The sequence below is a fragment of the Podarcis muralis genome, chromosome 3 (genome assembly GCF_964188315.1).
Source record: "Podarcis muralis chromosome 3, rPodMur119.hap1.1, whole genome shotgun sequence".
NCBI lineage: Eukaryota > Metazoa > Chordata > Lepidosauria > Squamata > Lacertidae > Podarcis > Podarcis muralis.
The window spans coordinates 27622722-27636371 of NC_135657.1; the positions used below are offsets into that span (position 1 = coordinate 27622722).

General features: G+C 41.6%; 1 protein-coding gene across 1 annotated transcript in view; it reads right to left on the reverse strand.

Annotated features, from left to right (window-relative positions):
- USH2A (usherin) overlaps window positions 1–13650 on the reverse strand; it is a 433394-nt gene that overhangs the window by 309828 nt on the left and 109916 nt on the right. The gene's annotated exons all lie outside the window — the stretch shown is intronic.

Here is a 13650-nt window from a genome sequence, read left to right on the forward strand (position 1 = left end):
TTTCTTAAGTGTCTACAGGCTTACATTCATTATTATGTACCCACTGGAAGCAGCTGCCTGCCTCTGTATGAATATAGTAAATCAATCTTCTCTTTTTAGCAAGGACACCAGTCCTGTTGCTCTCTAGTTAAGAAGATTTACAGCAAACCTTGGTGAAAACAAAGGCGAGATAAGTTTAGAGTCATTTGATAAGATTTGATGTATTAGAAGCACTTTCCCCTCCTAGCTCCTGAATGATGTTTTGTTTAGGAAGAGAACAATGGCTAGTGGTTAGGGATTGTAAATTAAGAGAGATGGATTCTGCACCAAGTTCTGCCACAGACACAGCGTAGAACATTAGTCAAGTCATTTAACTTCTCCTGGCCTAATTTCATGGACCATCTGTAAAGTGAAGGTTGGTACTCTTCATGCATCTAATTTCCAACATATCAAGAGAGTGGGGGTGAAATAATGCAGTTAATTATCAACATTTTTATATTATATGAACTGCATCCTCAGATACAACCAGAGTGCCTAAAACCAATATATATTTTTACTTATCTCTGGAAATATGAATGACATATGCAATCATTACCAATTGGACTGGGTACATAAGTCACAGAAATAATATTTCATGGGCAAATGTCCTGCACAGCCAGTAATAGTACCACTCAAGAATACTTCATTACTAGGGAAGCTTGAGGATTTTATATGCTCCACCTTTTGAAACAAACATACCTGATTTGTACTGCCCAGGGTCACTGCAGGTTGGAAAGTATATATGCAAATTAGTCCACGGTTCTACAAACCTTTCACTGCATAGTCCATCTGCTTTATTATTGTTGTTGTTATTATTATTACAGTTTACCCAAGGACCCTTTCTGTCTTCCTGCCCCTTCTTCTTCTTTTTTACAGCTTCAGGCTGCTTGAAGCAGCTAGAAAGTGTTAAACTGCTGTACAAGCTTGAAATGCTTGTGAAAAAGCTCCAGGAACCAGCCAAATATCTTTATGAGCTGTCCCTTTGTGGATAAATGTACGGAAAAAAGATGGCTGCCCCCATGTACCCATGGAAGCCACCAGCATTTTTTCCTACCAGATCTGTGTTAGTTCCGGACTACCTGTAATAATGGACTTTTTGTTTCCTGGAGCATTTTCACAAACATTTTTAAACTACAATGTACTGTGCTGTGCTTTCTAGATTCTCCAAGTAGTGTGAACTTGTAAAGAAGGAATATATATATATATATATATATATATATATATATATATATATATCTCAAACCACTTTATAATCTGGAAGGAAGGGAGGGAGGATAAAATGACCTCCCTCTTGAAAATGTATACAATTTTATAACTGAGAATTTAAGCACTCGAAAATGGGATGAAACAGACTTCCTATCAGTTATGTGTGAAAAAGACATGGACCAACTTAAGCCTGATCTGCCCTTTCCTGTTCACAACACAGGATATCTTCACAGGACCATTTCAGTAGCTGTAAGAGAAAAGTTGGACTCTGGTAACATCCTGCCTGGATTACTGCAGTGCATTATGTGGATGGCTGGGAACAGTTGCTCCATGAGGAGTCTCCCAACACCTCTCAACACCTTAACAATCTATAGTTTCCAGGAAACTTTGGGTTACGCCATGATTGTTAAAGTGGCATAATAATGCTTTAAATGTGTGGTGTGACTGTGACATTTGTCTTCTGCCTCAGGTGCAGTAGACTTATCTTGCCAGGATTGGAGCTCACTGGCAACCTGATACAACTAGAATACGTTTTTCTGTGGAACTTTGAACTTCAGTAAAATATAGCACTAATGTAAAACATACACACTTATGAGATATGTAAGCAAATCAAAAGGAATTTTTCTTTCTAGTTTCTAGGATTGTTGGTCTTCTACTTCTCATTCCCTTTTTTTTAAAAAAAAAGCAGAGGTTAGAGTCAGTGTTGTTCATCCCATGATAAGAGATAGTTTAAGCAAGCTACATGAAATAAACAGTTTCTTATTCATAATATTCACAGAGCTTAAACTGTAAGGGACTTAACCCATCTTGAAGTCTTCCAAATAACTAATTGGTGATCTCCTTGATTTCCATTGTTAGGCTCAGCGCAAACCTGTGTTTAATAATGGCTTTAGTAATACAAACATTGCCCAGGCAAAAAGTAATTAAACTGACTGAGGGGGAAAGACCATGACTAGAGCTGGGTAAAATACAAATACATCAAAATTAAAGTCAGTGTAATGATCTGAAACATGACAAATTTAGACAACAAGTACCCCAGCCAAGGCAGAATCTGGACACGTTACAATTTGGAAGAGTTGAAAGCATACATAAAGTAGAAATTCTGCAGTGAGTGAGGCTGCTTATTGATTAGGCTAAGCACATAGTGAATAAAAGATTAGGAGTGATCTGAGGCAGATAATAAGCCAAAGTGAAAGCATAGAATCATGAGGAAGGAAAACCAATGGTACTAAAAAAAAATGTATTGAACTGGTTTCCAAAATTCCTCACTAGCTTGTAAATATATTTTCCTTGAACCTCTTAGTTTTGCCTTCTATCATTCTCCTGTACAGCACGGCCCTTCCTAATTAAAGGAGACGTGAAGTCACAAGTTTAAGAAAAACTAAACCTGAAAAGTTATTTGATCAGACTACAATGAGACAAAGCAAAAGGTCAGCAAAAATCAAGGAAGAAATTCAGTAGGAACTGCAAGTCATGACAGAAGTGCAGGAAGATCAAGCTACATCTAGCCTATCCCAAACTTTCAAAGCAGAACAACAAACTCAGCAACAAATCTGCCAAATGCTAATGATTCTACCAAGGAGGCAATAATTGAAAGTAAGAAATATACAATATTTCATCCTGTAGTGTTTGCAGTTCCATTTCCCCTAATTATTCTTGACACAGTGACCTTCTTCAGTAGAGACATAAAACAGTTTGCTTCACTCAGAATAAATAAACTCACCAAACTTTTGTGTGGAAAACTATTTGGTATGGGGACTATGAAAATCTAATGAAAAAGAAAAAGCCCTTCAAGTTTCTGATCACATTTCAATCAAATACAGATGCATTTTTCCCCCTGATGATGATTCAGCTACATGCACATCCAAACTCACTCAATACAGTAATTAGTGACCTTTTTCTTCAGTTGTTTTACTGTGCCTCATAAACTGATTATTTTCAATGGACTGTAGCATTAAGTTTCCTTTTCCTTTTCTCTTTTCCAGTGAGAAAAGCCTAACAGTAAAATAGGCTGGATGTTGCAGCTATAAATCAGCTTTTCCAAGATGGAGACCGCAAGCAGAGTAAATCTCTGTTAGGTATGAGATTACACTCCTAATATCCTATGACAATGAAGCAATGGCTGCTCCCCGATTGAGGACCTTTCCATGCTTACAATGGTATAGCTTCTGTTTAATCTAATGTTTTTATGAATGAATTTGCAGCTGACTGTCTGCACCCTTGGTCACACATCTCTGTTATTAGAAAGTCTGGAGGTTTCCTTTCCACATTAAAGATGAGTTGTGCCTGAACTGAGAAAAGTTCTATGCATAGCTGTCAACTTACAGATTTGAAAATAAGGGACCAGCAGCCTCGAAAATAAGGGATCAGCAGCCAAAATAAGGGATTTTGCTTAGCTTATACAGAAATCCGGCACTCATGGAGCCATGCTGCTTTTGCTGCGACTGACTGTGTTTTGCAGGGGGTTGGACTAGATGATCCTAAGGGTCTACAACTCTGACCAAAGAAGAGTGGCAGACAAAACTGATGAAGATGGCAAAGCTTATAGGCAGAATTAGAAACCAGGAAGAGGACCTCTTTAATAAAGAATGAGGAAAGTTTATAATTTAGTTGAAAAGCTATTGTAAAGAGTTACATACATTGGTAGGATTGACAGCAAACTTGTAGTAAAAATTTGAACTATGGATGGGCAAATGATTTATAAAAATAGAGTTATGAAAGGGATGCAGAGGGGGAAATCACTACATTAAGATGCTGCACTGGTTGGAGGGTATGCTAAGCAGTACGTCAGAGCTGCCGTCGTCCTGACGCGAGGAGTCCCATCGGCCCTTCCCCGCCGAGACAGAGGGAGGGAGGGAGGGAGACTCTCGCCCACGCCGCCTGTGAGCTCGGCATGAGGTGGTTGCTGCGCCGCAGCAGCCGCTGGAGCGCCACCCATCCCCTCCTCTTCCTCCTCCCTCAGGCCGCCTCCTCAGCCGCCGCTGCCGCTGCCGCCTCTGGCTTCCCCTGGCAGTGCGGTGGAAGTCTTTCAAGAGAGGGGCTGCCTGCCTGCCCACCACCACCCGTCTCCTTACGACGCGCCCCTGGGGGGGAAAGGGAGAGACGGAGATGCGGCAGCCTATTTCTGTAAGATACATTCTATAAGATACATTGCATTAACTAAACCTTTTGTATTGTTTTAAAGGGCACCCTAACATAGTGTGTTACTGTTGGCTCAGAGAAGGTGCATCCTACATACCCTTTAATACTGACTGTGCTATTATTTACAAAGCGTGTAGATTAATGTCAATGTTATCACAATAAAAGGTTAAGAAAAATGAGAATCCAAATAAAATTCTGCCATATTACTGGCAAACCAGCATAATGTTCATCCAGAAAAAAATGGGTCTCTTACAGGGACCCATCAACATAAAACTATTCATGTCCTTGTAGAGTACTTGATAATTAAAATAAAATTTTAAAAATCTGAGAGCACAATCTGACAAAAAATAAGTTGTTTTAAGTCCCACTAACTTCCAAATAAGCAAAATTAATGGGATTAAATATGGCCGGTTGGGTCATGCCCAATGATTATAAATCACAGCAGCTGCAAAGAACCCAGTACCACTTTATGGCTCTTTAAATTTGTTGTAATAAATTCATTGTAACAGCATTTTCAGGATGGCTTAAGTTATAAGAACAAGATAATGGTATAGTCTGGCTAAGGGAAGAACCTCATTCTACTGTCAATATTTCAGGCTGATAAAAAGCTGACCAAGTGTTATCAGTTTGGTGATGAATAAAAGAAAAAGCATGAAGCCATTAGCATTAATGGACTTAGGTAGCTAAATGCTTGTGTGTTATACTGGGAGTCTAGGGTGAATTGTTGATCAAGGACTAAGACACACACACACTGCCCTTTATGTTATTATTTTCCTTTGCAGAAAGTGTGCATATAATTCATTTTTCAAATTTTGTGTTATAAAGAAAATTTGGCAAACTACTTGGTATGATTGGTATTTCATCTTAAGAAGAAAAAAAGGGAGGGATCCAACAAGATTTATTACAGAGCTCCACTGAAGTGCTTGAAATACTGTGAGAACACAGAAATGCCTGCTTTTGTGTTTGTTTTTTTAAAAAGATAAAGTTGTCTGATATAATATCTTCAGGCACAGATTACCTTAGGCCTGCAGCATGACCGATAGACACTCAAGCCTCTGCCATCTAGTGTGTACTTGGGAATGGCTAATGAACAGCATACTTTGTGAGAAGATGCAGATAACTAAAGAGAAATGCGCAAGTAAAACTGTAGAATCTTGAAGGCATGAGGAGTGAAATGAAAAGCAGCTGGTTATTGAGTTATTCTCATTTGTGCATACATTTCTTGCGTAGTTTACTTTATGCTCTGCCCTGCCAGAGCATCATGACTGATGAACAGAGGCTATGAATCTTTTAAATAAGAACCAAAACAAGTGTGGTCTTCCATTTAGGCTCTGAACAGACCTGCACCTGCTTAATTTTCAATAACATTGCAACATTCCTTGAAAACCATTCACGAAGGGTTAAGACCAAAGTTTGTGAAACTTCACACACAAGATGGTGCTGTGGGTTGAAGGAGGGGGAGGACTTTCTGCTGCAGTCATTTATGCCCCCAGAAAACCTTCTCCAGAAAGTTGGGGCTTCCTCTCAAACGGCGTGGAAAGTGATACTACATGGACAGACGGTATTAGTGAAAATTCCCACCCCTTCTGTCTAAAGAAGCATCCAGCCAGAGGCGTAGTGTGGGGATGGAAGAGGGACCACTGACCCGGGTGTGCATTTTGGAGGGGGCACAACCAGACGCCCACACAACAGGTTCCCTCATTGAGGCTGGAGCCACTGGGAGGCAAGCCAAGCTGCACCTGGGCCAAGCCTTCAGGGCTGGGGCATTAGCAGTGCCTCCTTGTCTTTCTCCTCGTGGCCAGCGATGAGATGTGTGCGTGCCCCCTGCCCCTGGGCCGGTTAAGAGGAAGGGTGGGGAAGAGCACCGCCATCACCCACCAAGGAGAGGCAAGAGGCTCCACTGGGATGGGAAGGGAGAGGGGCAGGTGGGAGAAGGACAGCTGCGTTCTCTGGGGTTGGGGCTCCAGCAAGGAGCCCTGGCAGCTGAAGCGTGGGGGTGGGCCGGTTAGTCTAGTAGGCAGGGAGATAGAGGCAGTGAGGAGTCTGTTGGAGATGGCCTCCATTGACCCTCTGTGCGGACTCCATGTGCCCCTCGCTTAGAGCACAGTTCCACCCCAGCTTCCCAGTCCATGGGGCGGGGGGCACAACACTTGCCCCACCTCCGGCACTTGCAACCCACATTACGGCTCTGCATCCAGCTCATGGAGTGATGGCCTCTGCTGGATCCAAATGCACTTTCAAAAACAAAGAGTCATTCCATTTGAAGAACAGCAGGTATGCTTTGGGAAGCATAACCCAAGCATAGTGCACCTGCCCTGGTTCTAGAGGACCTGAAGGGAAACTCACAAAGCAGCTGCATTTCTAGATCCAGTATTCCAAAAGTATTTCTCTAAAGGGCAGGTGGCCAGATGAGCCAGGGGGACAAGATGAGACCACGGCTGCATTTTACGTGGCTTTCACACTTCCAGACTGCTTCTGGCCTACAGGCTCCTCCCCTCTCTCCAGTTATTTGGTGCTGGAAATTGCTGAGGAGCATATCAAAAACCTTTCACCTCTTCCCAGTGCCAAATTAGCTGGGCAGTGAGAATGCAGGAGGTATATGATAAGAGTACACCTTCCCCGCAGGCCAGTTAATACACCACTGGGAACAACTGCAGAACACACCTATCTGCACATTCTTCATAGATTCCTACGGTCAATCATCAGGAAGAAGGTGGAGACAAAGAAGGTATTTTGAATCTGCCAATGCCCGTGGGCTGAGTTAAGAGGTGTGAGGGTGAGTGGGGAGGAGAGAAACTCAAACCCTCCCACTGTAGGCTCTGGCCCAGCACACAGCCAGTATGTGACCCCTAATGCCATGCAGCCCCCAAGCTCAAATGTTGTCCACCCTGAATGACTTCACCACATATTCCTTCTCAAGAATGGCTCAAAAATTCACCACTTAGTCAATAAACAATTATTCAACTATATTATATTGTTGTGCACATGGCTACCTTGTTGATGTCTTTTTTGTGTTCTGCTTTGATTGGTGTAAATGGTACACATTATTTTACATAATTCTGTTTTTAAAATTGAAATAGCTGTGCCCTGGTGGCTAATCAACTCTCTCTTTCTCCATTTCAGTGCCTGGTCATTTCTCTGTAATTTTGCACATTTTAAAAAACAGGGAATAGTAATACTATAGCGGTGAGCCTGGAGGATAGTGATAGTTGGTGATTACTAGATCAAAGACTTTGGTGAGATCAATACAGAAGGCCCCTCAACATCGATTACTATCCAGTGCTATAAAATCTAACTGCTTACCTTGTGAGATGAGCAAGTGGAATGAACAGGCCAAAGTCGGTACATAATTATTTAAATTAAAAGCATATCTGCTTTTAGCCAATGAACTAACCTTCTCTTATTCCGCATGGTAGTAATTAACCAGCCTTAAGAGATATGTTAACATGCCAATAAAGGGCTTTCCATCAGCAATTTTAAAAAATCAAGCTTTCTTGATTACAAGCTCCTCCATTTATGTTCTCTATTAAATTTAAAATATGACACCTCTTTGATCCAAATGAACAGACCACACCAATTGCAAGCCATCCCTGTTTAGAAATACATAAAATAACTTAATGATTTTACTATCTTCCCTGTCTCTTTTTAAAGGTAAAGTCTACCTTTAAAATAAAATGCTGATAGAACAAGTGTTGCAGTTTAATAAATTAAATGCCTGCCCTGAATTTTATTGCCTATACTTCTTCATTCTAGTAGTTATGCTAACACTAGCATTCTGAATTTAGTTATTTGCTTTGCATCAATATCTAAGGTTACAATAAATTTGTCAGTTTACATTAAGGATCAAGAGGTCACATCACATAAATTCCTCCTGAGCACATCAAAAAAAGAACATGAGTAATGTGGAAAAAATGGAAGACTAATATAGAAATAAACATGATCCCATGTCATTCAAGATGCCAATATACTCCGGAGATTGTTATATCTAGGAGGCTAGTTGCTTCAAACTATTTTTTACTATTACTTTACAGTTTGAGAACAGTATAGTAAAGGAAAATAAAACAAATAGCACTAAGATCCTAAAAGGCTATAATTGAACATACAGTTACAACTGAAATTTTGCCAATTTGGAGGTATCTCCTCATCTCATCTTTTGAGGTGTTTCAACATAAGGCAACAATAAAAGTTTGATAGAGAAATTCCGGGGGGGGGGGGTCCTGCACATCTCTAGCTTGCTGTTGGAAAAGGACATTCAAAACCTGATGGAGATTGTCTTTTGGGGAAATTGCTAATGAATTTTGCATAGCAAAAAGAGCTTCAATGAAATGTTTGATATTTCTTGGAGTGGGGAGGGGGTGCATCCATGAAAAAATAAACTGTATTTACATTTTCCTCAACCAAAGTAGTGTGTCTCTGTTCATCTAGGAGATAATTGTTTAAACATGTGAGTGTTTGGCTTTACAAGCTTATATTATGTTTTCCCCACACACAAATCTGTATAGTATAATATTGCAACAGCTAAATCCTGACTGATAGTTTTGCCAAAAATACCATTGTTCGGTCTATGATCTGATTGATTTTAGGCCATAAGTACTTTAAGCTAATAAGGACAGAAAAAAATTAATCCTCTCCCCCCCCCCTTTAATATTGGCAATCACTCAATTGATAAGGCTCATCATAGTTAGACAAGATATTAATTTGATCTTTCTGAAAGATCAATTAGGGGATGAAACATGCCTTGATAATATTCATAGGAACGTTTCCTGGTGATATTCATGACAGACAATTGGAATCAATGAATGTCTTCCCTTCCTTGTTTGTTCAATACACCACTTGTTAGTTCCATCATGACTGTCCTCTGCAAAAACCACAAGCCGAGAATGAGAAAACCGCAGCTCATGAGTAGTGTAGAAAGCAGGCAGTCCTTCAGAAAGTCAAAGTATTGGAGGGTGGTATTGTACAGTGAAATCCTATGCATGTCTACTCAGAAGGAAGCCCCACCAGTATAGGACTGCCAAGAAAGATAGTGATGGACAGAACTGTCAATTTCAGTTCTCAGTTTTGCAGTCTTAAGCTCAGTCTGCCACATTTCCACATCAGATTGTTTATTTAAAACGCCTCGTGAAAATTCATCAACATTTAAATGCACATTTCTCCTAATATACATACTTTGTATCCAACATTGCCTAATATACACATTTTTGCAAGCAATTTCCCCTGATAGAATGCATTTCTGCTTATTTTCACTAATATATGCAGTTTTATGCACACTTACCCCTATTACATGCATCTGAGTACACATTTGTTGCTGTTGCTGGAGAACTGCATCACAAAATTCAGGGGGGGGGGATGGAAGATTTAAAAACATAGCTCTGTTTCAGTCCACAAGTTGTTTTGGGAAGTGAAAATTAGGTAGCTCCACATTAAAAGGTAAACCAAAGCAAATTTCTCCCCCATCCACTCTAACAGAGCACTATGCAGGAACAAAGTGGTGAATCCATCCACTTCTGCACCTGAAACAGCATATCATAAGGTGGGTGAGAAGGGTTTGTTTTTCTTTCTTAAGCAAATTAGAACCCCAGTTTTGCAAATTGGGGGTGGAAACAGTGTTTCCTAGGCCCTACTCTAGGCTGGCATAGCTGAGGGGACCAAGAATTTGGGGGGTATCGGCAGGGTTCGCATGTGGCTGTCTTCACAAAATACCCCATTTCCACACACTACTGAATGCTTACTATCCTCTCACGTCAGTGGCAGAACTGCTAGTAGCAGCTTACCACCTGCCTGGGCAAAGTTTGGGGCCTCTAGCATGGAAGAGCAATTTCTCCACCAGCAATCGTCTCCTCTACTGGCAAAGACCTACAGAGGGGAATCAATGCACTCGCCTACCCCCACCCCCTTATAACCTTTGTGACATTGTCATCCCAACCTGTAACTTGCTTTAGATACCATTTTAATCTGGGGGAGGGGAGCCTCAAGGGGAAAAATGGAGTCATGAATTATAGTTCCTCATCAGAGAGGGAGAGCCAAGACATAGTCTCATTGTTGTCCTTGTACAAATCAGCAGAGAGGAGGATGGGGACAAAACAATAATTATTTGACTCTCATGCCACCTACTGTTGGGCTCCTTGCCTTCTGTCCTACCACCCACCACTGAATTGATGTGAAAATAAAACTGAATAATCAGTATGTATGCTGCTCTCAGTTCACTGGAAGAACAGAACAGCACTCCTGTGAACCAGGTTCAGCATCAGCACAGGTGTATGTGTGCACTGAGTTAGATATGAGGTTAAAGGCCATCTATGGGGATCACAGTTTTCTGCTGCTGCAACAGGAATTGAGGGCCAGTGGCAGCACCTAACATTCTTGGAAAGCTGTTGGAGACCCTGCAGGGCAGTCATTTAACAACAATAACAACCTAGTGCTCCTAACGGCACCATACAGTAGGGTCTAGTTACTATTTTAAGGCCGCATATTCAGTTGTTGTGCTAGGATTCCCACTAGAACAATGGGACTTTCCCCCTTTCTTCCATTCATGCCAAATCTGCTCTGGAGGGTTGGGATAGCCCCCAGATTGGCACACGGACAGGAGAAATCTTTCTGGCAGGCAAGCAGACATGCTTGTACTGATGGGATGATCTCCTTAGCACTACACTGAATACAATCACCCCCTCTTTCCCAAATGCCTCCTACTATAGCATTGCTTTGGGGCATTGTAGGAAAATAAAATGTCAGAACCCAGCTACCTGGCAGTGTTTGGAGACAAGCCCAGAGGAAGGGAAGCCAGAGGGCACTTTGCCCAGGGCCTCCTGAAACCTAGACACAACCCTGTTGTTATCTATTCCATTCTCATATTCTGAATTTCAAGATGTAGCTGCTGAATGTTGATCAGCCTGGACAGTTATGTACTTTGGCAATGGATTCTTTAAGATGGGTTTTTAGAACGGTGTCTTAGTGCCTGCAACACCCTGTATGTCAGGCCTACCAAAAGGTACATTTAAAAATTCATTATTAAGTGGAGGACTTTGAGATTTTGTACAAAGGCATAAATAAATCTGTATTTTTCAATGAAAAGGATATATAGGAAAAGCAAATGTTTGATGCAGACTTTTTTAAAAGTTTCTATAAAATAATAATAATAATAATAATAATAATAATAATAATAATAATAAGTCCTGTTTCAGAAGAAGAAGAAAATACGACTACAGTAATGCTGCCCGGTCAGGGTCAGCTCCGCATATTTGTAGCGTTAAGTCCCTGTCGTGCACATTAGAAAAAGTCTTAAGATGTTTTTGTTCACAAAGCAGCACAATTCACTTTGTTGTGCTGGATCACTCCTGTTTAAAGTGTTTCCAGCTCCCCTCTCACCCTATCTTTAGGCTTCTTGGGATTAGGAAGGAGGAAGAAAGGAAATGTCTTGTTCAAGAAGGAACTGTGAATTCATTTTAAGTGCAAGGCCATAGTCCTAGCAAAAAAGGTTCTGAAAGAAATGAAGAGAGGGCTAAATTCTTTCTTTTCTGAGGCCAGCTAACACTTCATAGTGGGACATGTCCCTGTCAATAATGATAAAGCGAAGGGAAAGGAAGCATGGTCAGAATGCCCTTTGCAGAGATGGGAGCCTGACCCACAGTTATGCCATGATTCATATATTTGCTTAGGTTAGGCAGGTTTTATTAAGTTGCCTTATACTGAGCCAGAGATTGTTCTGTGGCCTTCCAGCTGTTGTTGCATTATAACTCCTATCAGCCCTACTGGCAGGGGCTGATGGGAGCTCAGGTGAGGTCTAGCAACATCTGGAGGGGCACAAGTTTCTGGCAGTGGGTGCGCCCTTCCCCGTTTCTCAAATTTTCTCCACCCTAACTTTCAGTCATAATGTATTAAGGTCTTTGCTTCCGCTATAAAGCGTGTTCTCCAATAAATGAGAGCACGTGTTGTGGTGTGGGCCACCAGGCCAGGCCTCTTGTTGCCTCTTGTTGCCAGGCAGGTTAATAGTTGTTGCCTGGCATCATGATTGGGTAACCGGGTTGCTGGGGCAAATTGTATGTTGCAAATTGGGTGGGTGGGACCATAGTCTTTAAATATTGGTGCACTCTGGTTTCTCTTTCTCTTTGCAGAGTGCATCGGATCACCCGCCCGCCCGCCCTCTTTCCGGTTGACCTTGCTTTGCCTGTCATGGGGTCGTCTGCTTTGGAGCGGGGGCCTAGTAGGAATTTTGCCATTTGGTGATTGGCTGTGCCATTTGGTTTTTGCCTACTACTCAGCAATTCGTCACAACTTGTAAGGTTGCGGTTAGGCATTGGTTATAATATGCTGGTGGTGGAGGGGTCAGGCTGGGCCTGCCCCTCCTATTGCGATGAAGGGAATTCCTTTAAAGGAATCCTGGGGCTTGCCACGATTTCGTCTAATCCCTGTTATGGGACCAGGGCCGCCCAATCCCTGTTATGGGAATCCTTGTTATAGGACCGGGCAGGCAAGCTTTCGTGGGTCCGACGCTTAGCTCAAGTGACCCCCCCAGTTTGACTTTCTCTTCTACTGGCTACCGATCGGACCTTGGGATGTCAGTTCTGTCCCAGGCGGGGGGACAGATAGTCATAACCAATGTCTAAACAACCACTCACTGATTTTGTATTTTAATAAAGTTGTGGCCAAAATAGTGCCCAAAAACCAAAACTAAAATTACGTGTTATGTGTGAAGTTATTTGAGGGGTGGCCTGGGGACCTACACACGCAATGGTGTTTTCTATCACAATCTTCCCCCAAACCATTTTTTCCTGGCGTCTCCCCTACACCATTGTTAGCCTCTACCTAGCAGCAGCTCTCTGGGGTTCAAACAGGTGGGGTTTTTTAGCTGTGCTGCCTAAGATACTTCTTTTAATTCCCAGCACCTGCAGTTAAGGTAACCTATGGGTGCAAGGCAGATGTACTACCCGTAAGTTATCATTCTTCCCAGTTAAGGAAAAACATTTGCACAATGACTTCACCCAAGGAGCAGCAGAAAATGAATGCTTCTAAGGGTTGCAAAATATTGTTAATTACACAGATATAATAATTCTTGGTCCTTGAATAGATCAGCCATATATAGGGATGTATGTACATGCCTCACGCCGTTCCAGCGTTTCATCTGGTATTTTCTGTACCCCTGCAATTGGTTTATTTTGCCCAAGTCTTTTTTTATATTATGTCATCTGCTGGTTCTGAAATATACCTATTTTTAAATATCATAGTGCACAAAAGATACAAACATCTCAGCCATCAACAAATATTTACAAATCAGTCACTTTCTCTGTG